Below are 15001 nucleotides of genomic sequence, written 5' to 3'. Positions count from 1 at the left end.
TGTGATTTAGTCTTGACAAGGCTATGTAATTGGTTTACTAACGTCTCATAAGAAAGAAGCATGAGCGGTGAATGCAGTTGGCTTGAAACCAGCATGTGAGGGTTCGATTCCTTCCTTTCTTGTACTTGGACGAAGGCCGGTTCCTCGAAAGTATGGTATGGGGGAGGGCAGCCGTGGATTCATTCAACGTTTGTGGTAGTTAGTTCTGGTTGTAGGACTTTTCGTTTGGCCGAAAAGGCTTCTCAGATGATGAATATTAGTATGATTACGGCTACTATTGAGATTAGGGAGCCGATGGAGGAAATGGTGTTTCATAGTGTGTAGGCGTCGGGATAGTCCGAGTATCGTCGGGGTATTCCTGCTAGGCCTAGGAAGTGCTGGGGGAAGAACGTTAGGTTTACTCCTGTAAATATTACCCCGAAGTGGGCTTTTGCTCATGTTTGGTGTAGGGTAAACCCAGTGAGTAGTGGGAATCAGTGAGTAAATCCTGCTAGAATGGCAAAGACGGCGCCTATGGATAGGACGTAGTGGAAGTGGGCAACTACGTAGTACGTGTCGTGCAGGGCGATGTCTAGGGAAGAGTTTGCAAGAACGATTCCTGTTAATCCTCCGATGGTAAATAGGAAGATAAATCCTAGAGCTCATAGTATTGGCGGGGTCTCATTTGATTGTTCCTCCGTGCAGGGTGGCTAGTCAGCTAAATACTTTGATTCCGGTAGGGATGGCAATGATTATAGTGGCTGATGTAAAGTAGGCTTGGGTATCAACGTCTATTCCTACTGTAAACATGTGGTGAGCTCAGACGATGAATCCTAGGAAGCCGATGGATAGTATGGCTCAGACTATTCCCATGTAGCCGAAGGGCTCCTTTTTGCCTGAGTAGTACGTGACTACGTGTGAGATGATTCCGAACCCCGGTAGGATCAGAATATAGACTTCTGGGTGTCCGAAGAATCAGAATAGGTGTTGGTACAGGATTGGGTCTCCTCCTCCAGCGGGGTCGAAGAATGTGGTGTTTAGGTTTCGATCAGTTAGTAATATTGTAATACCGGCGGCGAGTACGGGGAGTGATAGAAGGAGTAGGATGGCGGTAATTAGTACGGATCAGACAAATAGTGGGGTTTGGTATTGTGAGAGTGCGGGGGGTTTTATGTTGATGGCTGTGGTGATAAAGTTGATGGCCCCAAGGATGGAGGAGATACCGGCTAAGTGGAGTGAGAAGATAGCCAGGTCTACTGAAGCTCCGGCGTGGGCAAGGTCACCTGCTAGGGGAGGGTAGACAGTTCAGCCTGTGCCGGCGCCAGCTTCTACAGTGGATGAGGCTAGTAGGAGGAGGAATGATGGGGGGAGGAGTCAAAAGCTTATGTTGTTTATTCGCGGGAATGCTATGTCGGGGGCACCGATTATGAGGGGGACTAATCAGTTGCCGAATCCTCCGATCATGATGGGTATGACTATAAAGAAGCTTATTACAAAGGCGTGAGCGGTAACGATTACATTGTAAATTTGATCGTCGCCTAGGAGAGTTCCTGGTTGTCCTAGTTCTGCGCGGATTAATAGGCTGAGTGCGGTGCCGACTATTCCTGCTCATGCCCCGAAGATGAGGTACAGGGTGCCAATATCCTTATGGTTAGTGGAAAATAGTCATCGGTTGATGAAGGTGACGGGTAAGATGGCTGAGTGTTGAAGCGTTAGGCTGTAGTCCTTTTTACAGAGGTTTAATTCCTCTTCTTATCGGCTCTGTAGTGAAATTCATGTTGAGTTGCAAGCTCATCGATGCGCACTAGGGTGCGTCAGGGTCTTTGTAGGCAGAAGCCAATTGGTTTAGGCATTTAGCTGTTAACTAGAGTTTTGTGGGATCGAAGCCCATCTGTCTAGGGAGGCTTTAGCTTAATTAAAGCGTCTGACTTGCATTCAGAAGATACAGGTTAATATTCTGTAAGTCTTAATGTGCAGAAACTAAGAGGGTTTAACTCTTATTTAAGGCTTTGAAGGCCTTCGGTTTGGGGTGTTATCCTAAGTTTCTAGACAATGGCATGTATTATTGGGGACAGGGGAAGTAAGAGGATTGATAGTGAGGCAAGGACCGCAGTAGGTGTGCTTGGGGCTTTGCTAGTGTATCATTGTTTTATGTGGTTAGAGGAGTTGGGGGGAAGGGTAATTGTTGAGTGGTATGCGAGGCGTAGGTAGAAGAAGAGGCTGAGCAGTGATAGCATGGCAATTGCCATGGCTGCTGGTGTTATTTCCTGTTTAGTTAGTTCTTGGATGATAAGTCACTTTGGTATAAAGCCTGTTAATGGGGGGAGGCCTGCTAGGGATAAAAGTACTAGTATTAGGGTGGCGTTTAGCACTGGGGTTTTTGTTCATGAGGTTGTGATCATGGATAGGTTAAGGGCTTTGATTTTGTTAAGGGCTAGGAATACGGCTGATGTTATGATTGTGTATAGGTAGAAGGTAAGTAAGGCCAATTTGGGGCTGTAAACTAGGATGATGGCGATTCAGCCTAAGTGGGAGATGGACGAGAAGGCTAGGATTTTGCGTGTTTGTGTTTGGTTCAGTCCTATTCAGCCTCCTAGTGCTGTTGAGGCTAGGGCCATGGCGGTGAGTAGAGCTGGGTCGAGGGATTTGGATGTTAGTAGGAGCAGGGTTAGTGGGGGGAATTTTATGAGGGTCGAGAGTAGCAGGGCTGTTATTAGTGGCGATCCTTGTAGTACTTCTGGGAATCAGAAGTGAAATGGCACTAGGCCCAGTTTAATAGCGATTGCTGCTGTCAGTAGTAGACAGGAGGTTGGGTGGTTTATTTGTGTGATGTCTCATTGGCCGGTGACTCAGGCATTGGTTATGCTAGAGAATAGGACCAGGGCGGAAGCAGCTGCTTGGGTTAGGAAGTATTTCGTTGCGGCTTCTACTGCTCGTGGGTGGTGGGATTTGGCAATTAGGGGAATGATGGCTAGTGCGTTGATCTCCAGTCCTGTCCAGGCCAGAACTCAGTGGTTGCTGGAAATTGTGATTGTGGTGCCCAAGATGAGGCTGAAGGTTATGATTGGGGTCGCGTAAGGGTTCATTAGTAGAGGAGGGGGTTAAACCATCATTTTCGGGGTATGGGCCCGATAGCTTGATTAGCTGACTCTACTAGAAAATAATATAAGGGAAGTATGGAGAATTTTGATTTCTCTTGTGTGGGTTCAATTCCTACTTTTCTAAGGTCAACAGGAAATGAGAGGGCTGTTATACCTCTATGTTCACTTTATCATAGTGACCCTTTGTAGTTCAGGCACATTTCCTTATGTAAGGAGGTAGGCCTGCATAGCAGATAGGTATGCTGATGTGTCAGAGGCACAGAGCTAGTGTGAGGGGTAGGAAGTTTTTTCATAGTAGGTGCATTAGTTGGTCATATCGGAATCGTGGGTATGAAGCTCGGACCCATAAGAAACCAGAAGATAGTAGGAGGACTTTTGTGGCTAGGATGACGGGGAATAGTTCTGTGGGTGGCCCTAGGGCGCTTGGGTTTAGGAATATGATGGCTGTAAGTGTATTTATTAGCATAATGTTCGCATATTCAGCTAGGAAGAATAAGGCGAAGGGTCCTGCGGCGTATTCAACGTTAAACCCTGAGACTAGCTCAGATTCACCCTCTGTGAGGTCAAAAGGAGCTCGGTTTGTCTCTGCTAGGGTGGATACGTATCATATTATTGCTAGGGGTCATGAGGAGAAAATGAAGTATAGAGGCTCCTGTGCGACGGCAAAGGAGCTGAGTGTGTAGCTTCCGCTTAGTATGATTATTGATAGCAGGATTATGGCCAGTGTCACTTCGTATGAAATGGTCTGTGCTACTGCCCGTAGGGCTCCGATTAGTGCGTATTTTGAGTTCGAGGCTCAGCCTGATCATAGGACTGAGTAGACGGCTAGGCTTGACATGGCTATTAGGAAGAGAACTCCGAGGTTTAGATCTGCTAGGGGAAATGGGAGTGGTAGTGGTGCTCAAGTGGTGAGGGCTAGGACAAGGGCTAGTATTGGTATCAGAATGAATAGAAGTGGGGAAGAGGTAGAGGGTCGGATGGGCTCTTTGGTAAATAGTTTCAGTCCGTCCGCAAATGGTTGAAGTAGGCCAAAAGGCCCGACAACGTTAGGGCCTTTGCGGGATTGTATGTAGCTTAGGATTTTCCGTTCTGCTAGGGTTAGGAAGGCTACGGCAATCAGGATTGGGATGATGTATAGGAGGGATATAATGAGGCAGCTTAGTGTTGTTATTTGAATCATGGGTGAAGCTAGGGAGAGGATTTGAACCTCTGGGGAAAGGGCTTAAGCCTTCTGCACTTGCCGGGCTCTGCCACTCTAGCTGGTCCTTTTCTAGGATTGAAAGTGGTGGGGGAAGGCCCTCTTCACGGTTTAGTTGGTTTCACTGCTTAGAGGGGGGGGGCGTGCTTGTGGTATTGGCCCCACTTTCCCGGTCCTTTCGTACTGGGGAGAGTGTGTCATAGATAGAAACCGACCTGGATTGCTCCGGTCTGAACTCAGATCACGTAGGACTGTTAATCGTTGAACAAACGAACCCTTAATAGCGGCTGCACCATTAGGATGTCCTGATCCAACATCGAGGTCGTAAACCCCCCTGTCGATATGGGCTCTTGAGGGGGATTGCGCTGTTATCCCTGGGGTAGCTTGGTCCATTAATCAATTATATTGGGTCTGGTCACTGTTAGCACTTTGAGGGGTAGCTCTAGGTAAAGAGGTATGGTCTTGTTTTTGGAGGATTTGTTCTCCTCCAAGGTCGCCCCAACCGAAAAATATCGACCAGGCTCTGCGATGGTAGTGGCCCCAGTGGGGTTGATTGAGGATTCGCGGTGGTCGTTGATTTTTAAGTTCCACAGGGTCTTCTCGTCTTATGTTCACATCCCCGCTTTTGCACGGGGAGATCAATTTCACTGATTATCTGTGAGAGACAGTTAAGACCTCGTTTAGCCATTCATACAAGTCTCGATTTATGGGACAATTGATTGCGCTACCTTTGCACGGTTAGGATACCGCGGCCGTTAAACCTAAGTCACCGGGCAGGCATCACCTTCAATACTTGTTTAATTTGCTGAAGGCTATGTTTTTGGTAAACAGTCGGGCCTTATTAATTTGCCGAGTTCCTTTCACAGATTTTAATCGCTCTTATAGGCGCTCCTGAGTCGGGTTAACAGGGTTAGTTAATACGTGGTCTTGTAGGGGTTTTTGTATCTGTCTAGGTCTGTTAATAATGTTTCTATGTAAGCTTGCGCCGTTAGAGGGGTGTGGCCCTGAGTTACTTATTTTAGCATTAATTCTCCTATATTCATAGGTTGACCTGTTTGTGATAAGGGAATCATCTTATTTTGGTATTTTTAGGTGGTGGAGCTTTGACGCACTCTTTTTTGATGGCTGCTTTAGGGCCCACGGTAGGATCAGTAGTAAGAATTATCCGCTAGTCGAGGTTGTGTCCTTTTTTAATGGAGCTGTCCCTCCATTAAATAGCTCTTAATCATCTCATTAGGGTTCAGGATGTCCGGTAGGGAGGATTAAGGGGGAACTTAGATTCGTTTCACAGGTAACCAGCTATCACCCAGCTCGGTTGGCTTTTCACCTCTACTGACAAGTCATCCCACTCTTTTGCAACAGAGACGGGTTCGCTCTCTTTAACTGCTTGAAAGTAGCTCGCTTGGGTTTCGGGGGGGCAAACTTTAGTTCACTTTGCTTGGTTGTTCTCGCTAAACCATGATGCAAAAGGTACAAGGGTTGATCTTTGCTGTCTGTCGCTTTGATTGTTTCACTGCTATTTCATCTTTCCCTTACGGTACTGGGGTCTCTATCGCGTCTAAGTGTCTTTTCTATCGCCTATACTAAGACTGTAAAATGCTTTAGTTTAATTAGTTTAGTAAATTCTTTAGTTTTGGTGTACTATTTGTGTGGTTGAGCTAGAGGGGGGGCTTCAAGACGATCCGGTCTAGTAGATATCTTTCAGGTGTAAGCTGAGTGCTTTGGTGTTATAGCTACGTCTTGATATTCTAAGTACACCTTCCGGTACACTTACCTTGTTACGACTTACCTCATCTTCAGCGTATTTATGGTATTAGTTATGTGGGATGTGGCTTTTGAGGAGGGTGACGGGCGGTATGTACGTGCCCCAGGGCCGGCTTAAAGTAGGCTCTATTGTCCCACTTTACTGCTAAATCCGCCTTCCAGAAGTGGTTTCACGCTTCTTTCCGTGTGCCCTATGAATAGGGAATGTAGCCCATTTCTTCCACTCCATAGGCTATACCTTGACCTGTCTTATTAGCGGGGTGCTATTGTGTCCACTGTTGTGCTCTCATTCGAGGTGGGCTGGCGACGGCGGTATGTAGGCTGTGTTGGCAAGGGGTGGTTGGGTTAATCGGGGATTATCGATTGTAGAACAGGCTCCTCTAGGTGGGTTTGGGGCACCGCCAAGTCCTTAGAGTTTTAAGCGTTTGTGCTCGTAGTTCTCTGGCGGATACTTCGGTAAAGTAAGTATCAAGATTTAGGGCCAGGCATAGTGGGGTATCTAATCCCAGTTTGGGCCCTGGCTTTCGTGGGTTTAAATCAGTCGTTAGTTCCTAAGATCATCTTAATGGTGTGTTTAGGTGCATCTTGGGCTTATGACAGCTCAGTTGCATTTTGATCTTAGTTAGCTAGGATAGGCATTTTACCACTCTTTACGCCGTGTCAATAGGACGGTTGATTTGGGTTTCTTGTATGACCGCGGTGGCTGGCACAAGATTTACCAACCCTTGAAGTTAGGCTGTTGCTATAACTAAGTCAAGTTTGCACTCATTGCTTAATGTTAATTACTGCTGAATACCCGTGGGGGCGTGGCTTAGCGAGGCGTCTTGGGCTACTACTTGGGTGTGCCTGATACCCGCTCCTCAAGGCCTGTATGGGGGTAGGTGGTCGAGGGCGTTTACACTGGGGCGCGGATACTTGCATGTATATATTTAGCAAAAACCAACCGTAAGGTTAGGGCTAAGTCTTTTGTCCGCAGGCATGTTTTATGCCATCTTGGCAACTTCAGTGCCATGCTTTGTGTTAAGCTATGTGGACGGGGGTGTGGTTAGCTGATAGTTGAGTGGTGAGTGAGAGTGAAGTATATGAAATTATTGCTTGTGTTTACTATTTTTAGTACTGGAGTTTCTCTAAGTCCTAGGACTAGGAGGAAATGGTGTTTCATAGTGTGTAGGCGTCGGGATAGTCCGAGTATCGTCGGGGTATTCCTGCTAGGCCTAGGAAGTGCTGGGGGAAGAACGTTAGGTTTACTCCTGTAAATATTACCCCGAAGTGTGCTTTTGCTCATGTTTGGTGTAGGGTAAACCCAGTGAGTAGTGGGAATCAGTGAGTAAATCCTGCTAGAATGGCAAAGACGGCGCCTATGGATAGGACGTAGTGGAAGTGGGCAACTACGTAGTACGTGTCGTGCAGGGCGATGTCTAGGGAAGAGTTTGCAAGAACGATTCCTGTTAATCCTCCGATGGTAAATAGGAAGATAAATCCTAGAGCTCATAGTATTGGGGGGGGTCTCATTTGATTGTTCCTCCGTGCAGGGTGGCTAGTCAGCTAAATACTTTGATTCCGGTAGGGATGGCAATGATTATAGTGGCTGATGTAAAGTAGGCTCGGGTATCAACGTCTATTCCTACTGTAAACATGTGGTGAGCTCAGACGATGAATCCTAGGAAGCCGATGGATAGTATGGCTCAGACTATTCCCATGTAGCCGAAGGGCTCCTTTTTGCCTGAGTAGTACGTGACTACGTGTGAGATGATTCCGAACCCTGGTAGGATCAGAATATAGACTTCTGGGTGTCCGAAGAATCAGAATAGGTGTTGGTACAGGATTGGGTCTCCTCCTCCAGCGGGGTCGAAGAATGTGGTGTTTAGGTTTCGATCAGTTAGTAATATTGTAATACCGGCGGCGAGTACGGGGAGTGATAGAAGGAGTAGGATGGCGGTAATTAGTACGGATCAGACAAATAGTGGGGTTTGGTATTGTGAGAGTGCGGGGGGTTTTATGTTGATGGCTGTGGTGATAAAGTTGATGGCCCCAAGGATGGAGGAGATACCGGCTAAGTGGAGTGAGAAGATAGCCAGGTCTACTGAAGCTCCGGCGTGGGCAAGGTCACCTGGTAGGGGAGGGTAGACAGTTCAGCCTGTGCCGGCGCCAGCTTCTACAGTGGATGAGGCTAGTAGGAGGAGGAATGATGGGGGGAGGAGTCAAAAGCTTATGTTGTTTATTCGCGGGAATGCTATGTCGGGGGCACCGATTATGAGGGGGACTAATCAGTTGCCGAATCCTCCGATCATGATGGGTATGACTATAAAGAAGATTATTACAAAGGCGTGAGCGGTAACGATTACATTGTAAATTTGGTCGTCGCCTAGGAGAGTTCCTGGTTGTCCTAGTTCTGCGCGGATTAATAGGCTGAGTGCGGTGCCGACTATTCCTGCTCATGCCCCGAAGATGAGGTACAGGGTGCCAATATCCTTATGGTTAGTGGAAAATAGTCATCGGTTGATGAAGGTGACGGGTAAGATGGCTGAGTGTTGAAGCGTTAGGCTGTAGTCCTTTTTACAGAGGTTTAATTCCTCTTCTTATCGGCTCTGTAGTGAAATTCATGTTGAGTTGCAAGCTCATCGATGCGCACTAGGGTGCGTCAGGGTCTTTGTAGGCAGAAGCCAATTGGTTTAGGCATTTAGCTGTTAACTAGAGTTTTGTGGGATCGAAGCCCATCTGTCTAGGGAGGCTTTAGCTTAATTAAAGCGTCTGACTTGCATTCAGAAGATACAGGTTAATATTCTGTAAGTCTTAATGTGCAGAAACTAAGAGGGTTTAACTCTTATTTAAGGCTTTGAAGGCCTTCGGTTTGGGGTGTTATCCTAAGTTTCTAGACAATGGCATGTATTATTGGGGACAGGGGAAGTAAGAGGATTGATAGTGAGGCAAGGACCGCAGTAGGTGTGCTTGGGGCTTTGCTAGTGTATCATTGTTTTATGTGGTTAGAGGAGTTGGGGGGAAGGGTAATTGTTGAGTGGTATGCGAGGCGTAGGTAGAAGAAGAGGCTGAGCAGTGATAGCATGGCAATTGCCATGGCTGCTGGTGTTATTTCCTGTTTAGTTAGTTCTTGGATGATAAGTCACTTTGGTATAAAGCCTGTTAATGGGGGGAGGCCTGCTAGGGATAAAAGTACTAGTATTAGGGTGGCGTTTAGCACTGGGGTTTTTGTTCATGAGGTTGTGATCATGGATAGGTTAAGGGCTTTGATTTTGTTAAGGGCTAGGAATACGGCTGATGTTATGATTGTGTATAGGTAGAAGGTAAGTAAGGCCAATTTGGGGCTGTAAACTAGGATGATGGCGATTCAGCCTAAGTGGGAGATGGACGAGAAGGCTAGGATTTTGCGTGTTTGTGTTTGGTTCAGTCCTATTCAGCCTCCTAGTGCTGTTGAGGCTAGGGCCATGGCGGTGAGTAGAGCTGGGTCGAGGGATTTGGATGTTAGTAGGAGCAGGGTTAGTGGGGGGAATTTTATGAGGGTCGAGAGTAGCAGGGCTGTTATTAGTGGCGATCCTTGTAGTACTTCTGGGAATCAGAAGTGAAATGGCACTAGGCCCAGTTTAATAGCGATTGCTGCTGTCAGTAGTAGACAGGAGGTTGGGTGGTTTATTTGTGTGATGTCTCATTGGCCGGTGACTCAGGCATTGGTTATGCTAGAGAATAGGACCAGGGCGGAAGCAGCTGCTTGGGTTAGGAAGTATTTCGTTGCGGCTTCTACTGCTCGTGGGTGGTGGGATTTGGCAATTAGGGGAATGATGGCTAGTGCGTTGATCTCCAGTCCTGTCCAGGCCAGAACTCAGTGGTTGCTGGAAATTGTGATTGTGGTGCCCAAGATGAGGCTGAAGGTTATGATTGGGGTCGCGTAAGGGTTCATTAGTAGAGGAGGGGGTTAAACCATCATTTTCGGGGTATGGGCCCGATAGCTTGATTAGCTGACTCTACTAGAAAATAATATAAGGGAAGTATGGAGAATTTTGATTTCTCTTGTGTGGGTTCAATTCCTACTTTTCTAAGGTCAACAGGAAATGAGAGGGCTGTTATACCTCTATGTTCACTTTATCATAGTGACCCTTTGTAGTTCAGGCACATTTCCTTATGTAAGGAGGTAGGCCTGCATAGCAGATAGGTATGCTGATGTGTCAGAGGCACAGAGCTAGTGTGAGGGGTAGGAAGTTTTTTCATAGTAGGTGCATTAGTTGGTCATATCGGAATCGTGGGTATGAAGCTCGGACCCATAAGAAACCAGAAGATAGTAGGAGGACTTTTGTGGCTAGGATGACGGGGAATAGTTCTGTGGGTGGCCCTAGGGCGCTTGGGTTTAGGAATATGATGGCTGTAAGTGTATTTATTAGCATAATGTTCGCATATTCAGCTAGGAAGAATAAGGCGAAGGGTCCTGCGGCGTATTCAACGTTAAACCCTGAGACTAGCTCAGATTCACCCTCTGTGAGGTCAAAAGGAGCTCGGTTTGTCTCTGCTAGGGTGGATATGTATCATATTATTGCTAGGGGTCATGAGGAGAAAATGAAGTATAGAGGCTCCTGTGCGATGGCAAAGGAGCTGAGTGTGTAGCTTCCGCTTAGTATGATTATTGATAGCAGGATTATGGCCAGTGTCACTTCGTATGAAATGGTCTGTGCTACTGCCCGTAGGGCTCCGATTAGTGCGTATTTTGAGTTCGAGGCTCAGCCTGATCATAGGACTGAGTAGACGGCTAGGCTTGACATGGCTATTAGGAAGAGAACTCCGAGGTTTAGATCTGCTAGGGGAAATGGGAGTGGTAGTGGTGCTCAAGTGGTGAGGGCTAGGACAAGGGCTAGTATTGGTATCAGAATGAATAGAAGTGGGGAAGAGGTAGAGGGTCGGATGGGCTCTTTGGTAAATAGTTTCAGTCCGTCCGCAAATGGTTGAAGTAGGCCAAAAGGCCCGACAACGTTAGGGCCTTTGCGGGATTGTATGTAGCTTAGGATTTTCCGTTCTGCTAGGGTTAGGAAGGCTACGGCAATCAGGATTGGGATGATGTATAGGAGGGATATAACGAGGCAGCTTAGTGTTGTTATTTGAATCATGGGTGAAGCTAGGGAGAGGATTTGAACCTCTGGGGAAAGGGCTTAAGCCTTCTGCACTTGCCGGGCTCTGCCACTCTAGCTGGTCCTTTTCTAGGATTGAAAGTGGTGGGGGAAGGCCCTCTTCACGGTTTAGTTGGTTTCACTGCTTAGAGGGGGGGGGCGTGCTTGTGGTATTGGCCCCACTTTCCCGGTCCTTTCGTACTGGGGAGAGTGTGTCATAGATAGAAACCGACCTGGATTGCTCCGGTCTGAACTCAGATCACGTAGGACTGTTAATCGTTGAACAAACGAACCCTTAATAGCGGCTGCACCATTAGGATGTCCTGATCCAACATCGAGGTCGTAAACCCCCCTGTCGATATGGGCTCTTGAGGGGGATTGCGCTGTTATCCCTGGGGTAGCTTGGTCCATTAATCAATTATATTGGGTCTGGTCACTGTTAGCACTTTGAGGGGTAGCTCTAGGTAAAGAGGTATGGTCTTGTTTTTGGAGGATTTGTTCTCCTCCAAGGTCGCCCCAACCGAAAAATATCGACCAGGCTCTGCGATGGTAGTGGCCCCAGTGGGGTTGATTGAGGATTCGCGGTGGTCGTTGATTTTTAAGTTCCACAGGGTCTTCTCGTCTTATGTTCACATCCCCGCTTTTGCACGGGGAGATCAATTTCACTGATTATCTGTGAGAGACAGTTAAGACCTCGTTTAGCCATTCATACAAGTCTCGATTTATGGGACAATTGATTGCGCTACCTTTGCACGGTTAGGATACCGCGGCCGTTAAACCTAAGTCACCGGGCAGGCATCACCTTCAATACTTGTTTAATTTGCTGAAGGCTATGTTTTTGGTAAACAGTCGGGCCTTATTAATTTGCCGAGTTCCTTTCACAGATTTTAATCGCTCTTATAGGCGCTCCTGAGTCGGGTTAACAGGGTTAGTTAATACGTGGTCTTGTAGGGGTTTTTGTATCTGTCTAGGTCTGTTAATAATGTTTCTATGTAAGCTTGCGCCGTTAGAGGGGTGTGGCCCTGTACATGAGGGGCCTAGGATGATTCCTAGGATTGTTATGAGGATGGCAGCGGTTTTGGTGATAAGGGGTATGGTTATTGGGGGGGTTTTGGTTGGTGTGATGAAAGAGGTAATGATTATTCCTGCTGTAATGCTGCCTAGGGCGAGTCGGGTTAGGGGGGCGGTGATTAGTGGGTTGTTTTCGTTTATTGATACTATTGGGGGGATTCGGGTTTGTCCAGCTTGGACTAGGATGGTTATGCGGATGCTGTAGGTTGCGGTGAATGCTGTGGCTATAAGGGTTAGGAGTAGGGCTCAAGTATTTAGGTATGATGTGTTTAAGCTTTCGATGATGAGGTCTTTTGAGTAGAATCCGGCTAGGAATGGGGTTCCTATCAGCGCCAGGTTTCCGATGGTTAGGCAGGAAGTAGTGACTGGGAGTATTTTCTGTAGGCCTCCTATCTTTCGGATATCTTGTTCTCCGTTTAGGTTGTGGATGATAGACCCTGAGCATAGGAATAGTATGGCTTTAAAGAAGGCATGGGTTGAGATGTGTAAGAAGGCTAGTTGTGGGAGGTTTAGTCCGATAGTGACTATTATTAGTCCTAGTTGGCTGGATGTTGAGAAAGCAATGATTTTTTTGATGTCATTTTGGGTTAGGGCGCATGTGGCAGCGAATAGGGTTGATAGAGCACCTAGGCATAGGCAGGCAGTTAGGGCTGTCTGGTTGGTGGCTAGCAGGGGGTGCATGCGGATGAGCAGGAAGATTCCGGCTACTACTATGGTACTGGAGTGCAGTAGGGCTGATACTGGGGTGGGGCCTTCTATTGCTGCGGGCAGTCATGGGTGGAGTCCAAATTGGGCGGATTTTCCTGCGGCTGCGAGGATTAATCCTATGAGGGGGAGGATTGGGGTTTGGTGGGGGTGTACGGCTTGTTGGATCTCTCAGGTGTTGAATGTTGAAGCTAGTCATGCTATGCTCAGGATCAGTCCGATGTCTCCGATTCGGTTGTAGATTACGGCTCGTAGGGCGGCGGTGTTGGCATCTGCTCGGCCTTGTCATCAGCCGATGAGAAGGAAGGACATGATTCGTACTCCTTCCCAGCCTACGAATAGGAGGAATATGTTGTTTGCGGTTGTTAGGAGGAGTATGGCGACTAGGAATGTCAGTAGGTAGGTGAAAAATTTTGTTACGTATGGCTCTGAGGCCATGTATCATATGGCGAATTGTAGGATTGATCATGTTACAAATAGGGCGATTGGAAGAAATGTTATTGAGTATTGGTCTATTTTTAGGCTCAGGGGGATTTTAAAGTTTATAATGAATTTTCACTCCCAGTGGCAGGTGACAGATTCTACTCCCGAGTAGATGAATGCGGTTGTAGGGGCTAGGCTAATTAGGAATGCGGTTTTAACAGCGCGGGTGGTGGCTTGTGGGGTGTTTTTAAAGTTTTTAAATAGAAATGGCAGGATGATTGGGGTTAGGAGGATTGTCAGCGTGAGTAGTGTGAGGGAGTTGATTAGTAGTGTGGGGTTCACTACTTTTACTTGGATTTGCACCAAGATGGGTGGTTCCTAAGACCAGTGGATTGCTGTTATCCTTTAAAAGTAAGGGGGCTGAGGTTTTAGGCTCAGATGTAAGAGTTAGCAGCTCTTGTTGGTTAAACCCTCCCCTCGGCAGGTAAGAAGGTTTGAACTTCTATTCTTAGAATCACAGTCTAATGTTTGGTTTAAACTATACTTGCATGAGGGGATTCCGGAGATCAGTTCGGGTTTGAGGATTAGGAGGAATATTGGGATAATGTGGAGTGTTATGAGCAGGTGTTCTCGCGTGGTTGAGTTTTGCATAGATGTGATGTGGGAGGGGATTGAGCCTCGTTGGGTCATTAGTAGTATGAATAAGGTGTAGGAGGCGGTTAGTAGGGTTGCGATTCCTGTTAGGATGATCGTGAAGGCAGATCAGTTGAATAAGGTGATTATAATGGTTAGCTCTGCTATGAGGTTTGTTGTTGGGGGTAAGGCTATGTTTGTTAGATTGGCCAGCAATCATCAGGTAGCTATGAGTGGTAGGAGAGGTTGTAGGCCTCGTGTGAGTAGTAGAATTCGGCTGTGCGTACGTTCATAGTTTGTGTTGGCTAGGCAGAATAGTATGGAGGAAGTTAGTCCATGGGAAATTATTAGGATCATTGCCCCTGAGAATGATCAGTGGGTTTGGATTATTCCTGCGGCGATAACTAGGCCTATGTGGCTAACGGATGAATAAGCGATTAGTGATTTTAGGTCTGTCTGTCGTAGGCAGATTGAGCTAGTCATTAGGGCGCCTCATAGGGCCAGGGTTAGGAAGGGGTAGTGCAGGAGGTTGGACAGTGGGCCCATAAATAGAGTGACTTGTATAATTCCGTATCCTCCTAGCTTTAGTAGTAGGGCGGCGAGGAGTATTGAGCCTGCGATGGGTGCTTCTACGTGGGCTTTTGGCAGTCAGAGGTGTAGGCCGTATAGTGGGGCTTTTACTATGAATGCTATGAGCAGTGCTAGACCTGATAGTATTCCTGTCCATGAGGTGGATAGGGTTGGGTGGGTTAGTTGTAGGGTTGGCAGGTGCAGGGTGCCAATTTTCACGTATAGGTGTATGATTGTGATTAGCAGGGGTAGAGAGCTTACTGGCGTGTAGAATAGCAGGTAGATGCCAGCGCTTAGGCGTTCTGGTTGGTTCCCCCATCGGGTGATTAAGATTAGGGTGGGAATGAGGGTTGCTTCAAATGAGATGTAAAATAGTGCTAGTTCTGTGGTGGAAAAGGCTAGTAGGATGAATGGCTGGACTGCGACTAAGGTTGAGATAAAGATTCGTT

The 15001-nt window shown here is 47.1% G+C and overlaps 2 long non-coding RNA genes across 4 annotated transcripts in view; one reads left to right on the top strand and one right to left on the bottom strand.

Annotated features, from left to right (window-relative positions):
- The window catches only part of LOC308186610, a 316995-nt gene extending 308443 nt beyond the window's left edge, over window positions 1-8552 (top strand). The window contains exon 2 of the long non-coding RNA XR_013944137.1: window positions 7722-8552. This is a non-coding gene — a long non-coding RNA (uncharacterized lncRNA). The remainder of the gene's footprint in view (window positions 1-7721) is intronic.
- LOC308186609 overlaps window positions 1-15001 on the bottom strand; it is a 64220-nt gene that overhangs the window by 15991 nt on the left and 33228 nt on the right. The window lies entirely within an intron of this gene.

The sequence above is a fragment of the Anser brachyrhynchus genome, assembly GCF_964034855.1.
Source record: "Anser brachyrhynchus genome assembly, contig: SCAFFOLD_72, whole genome shotgun sequence".
NCBI lineage: Eukaryota > Metazoa > Chordata > Aves > Anseriformes > Anatidae > Anser > Anser brachyrhynchus.
This window is presented reverse-complemented; position numbering and strand designations above follow the sequence as displayed.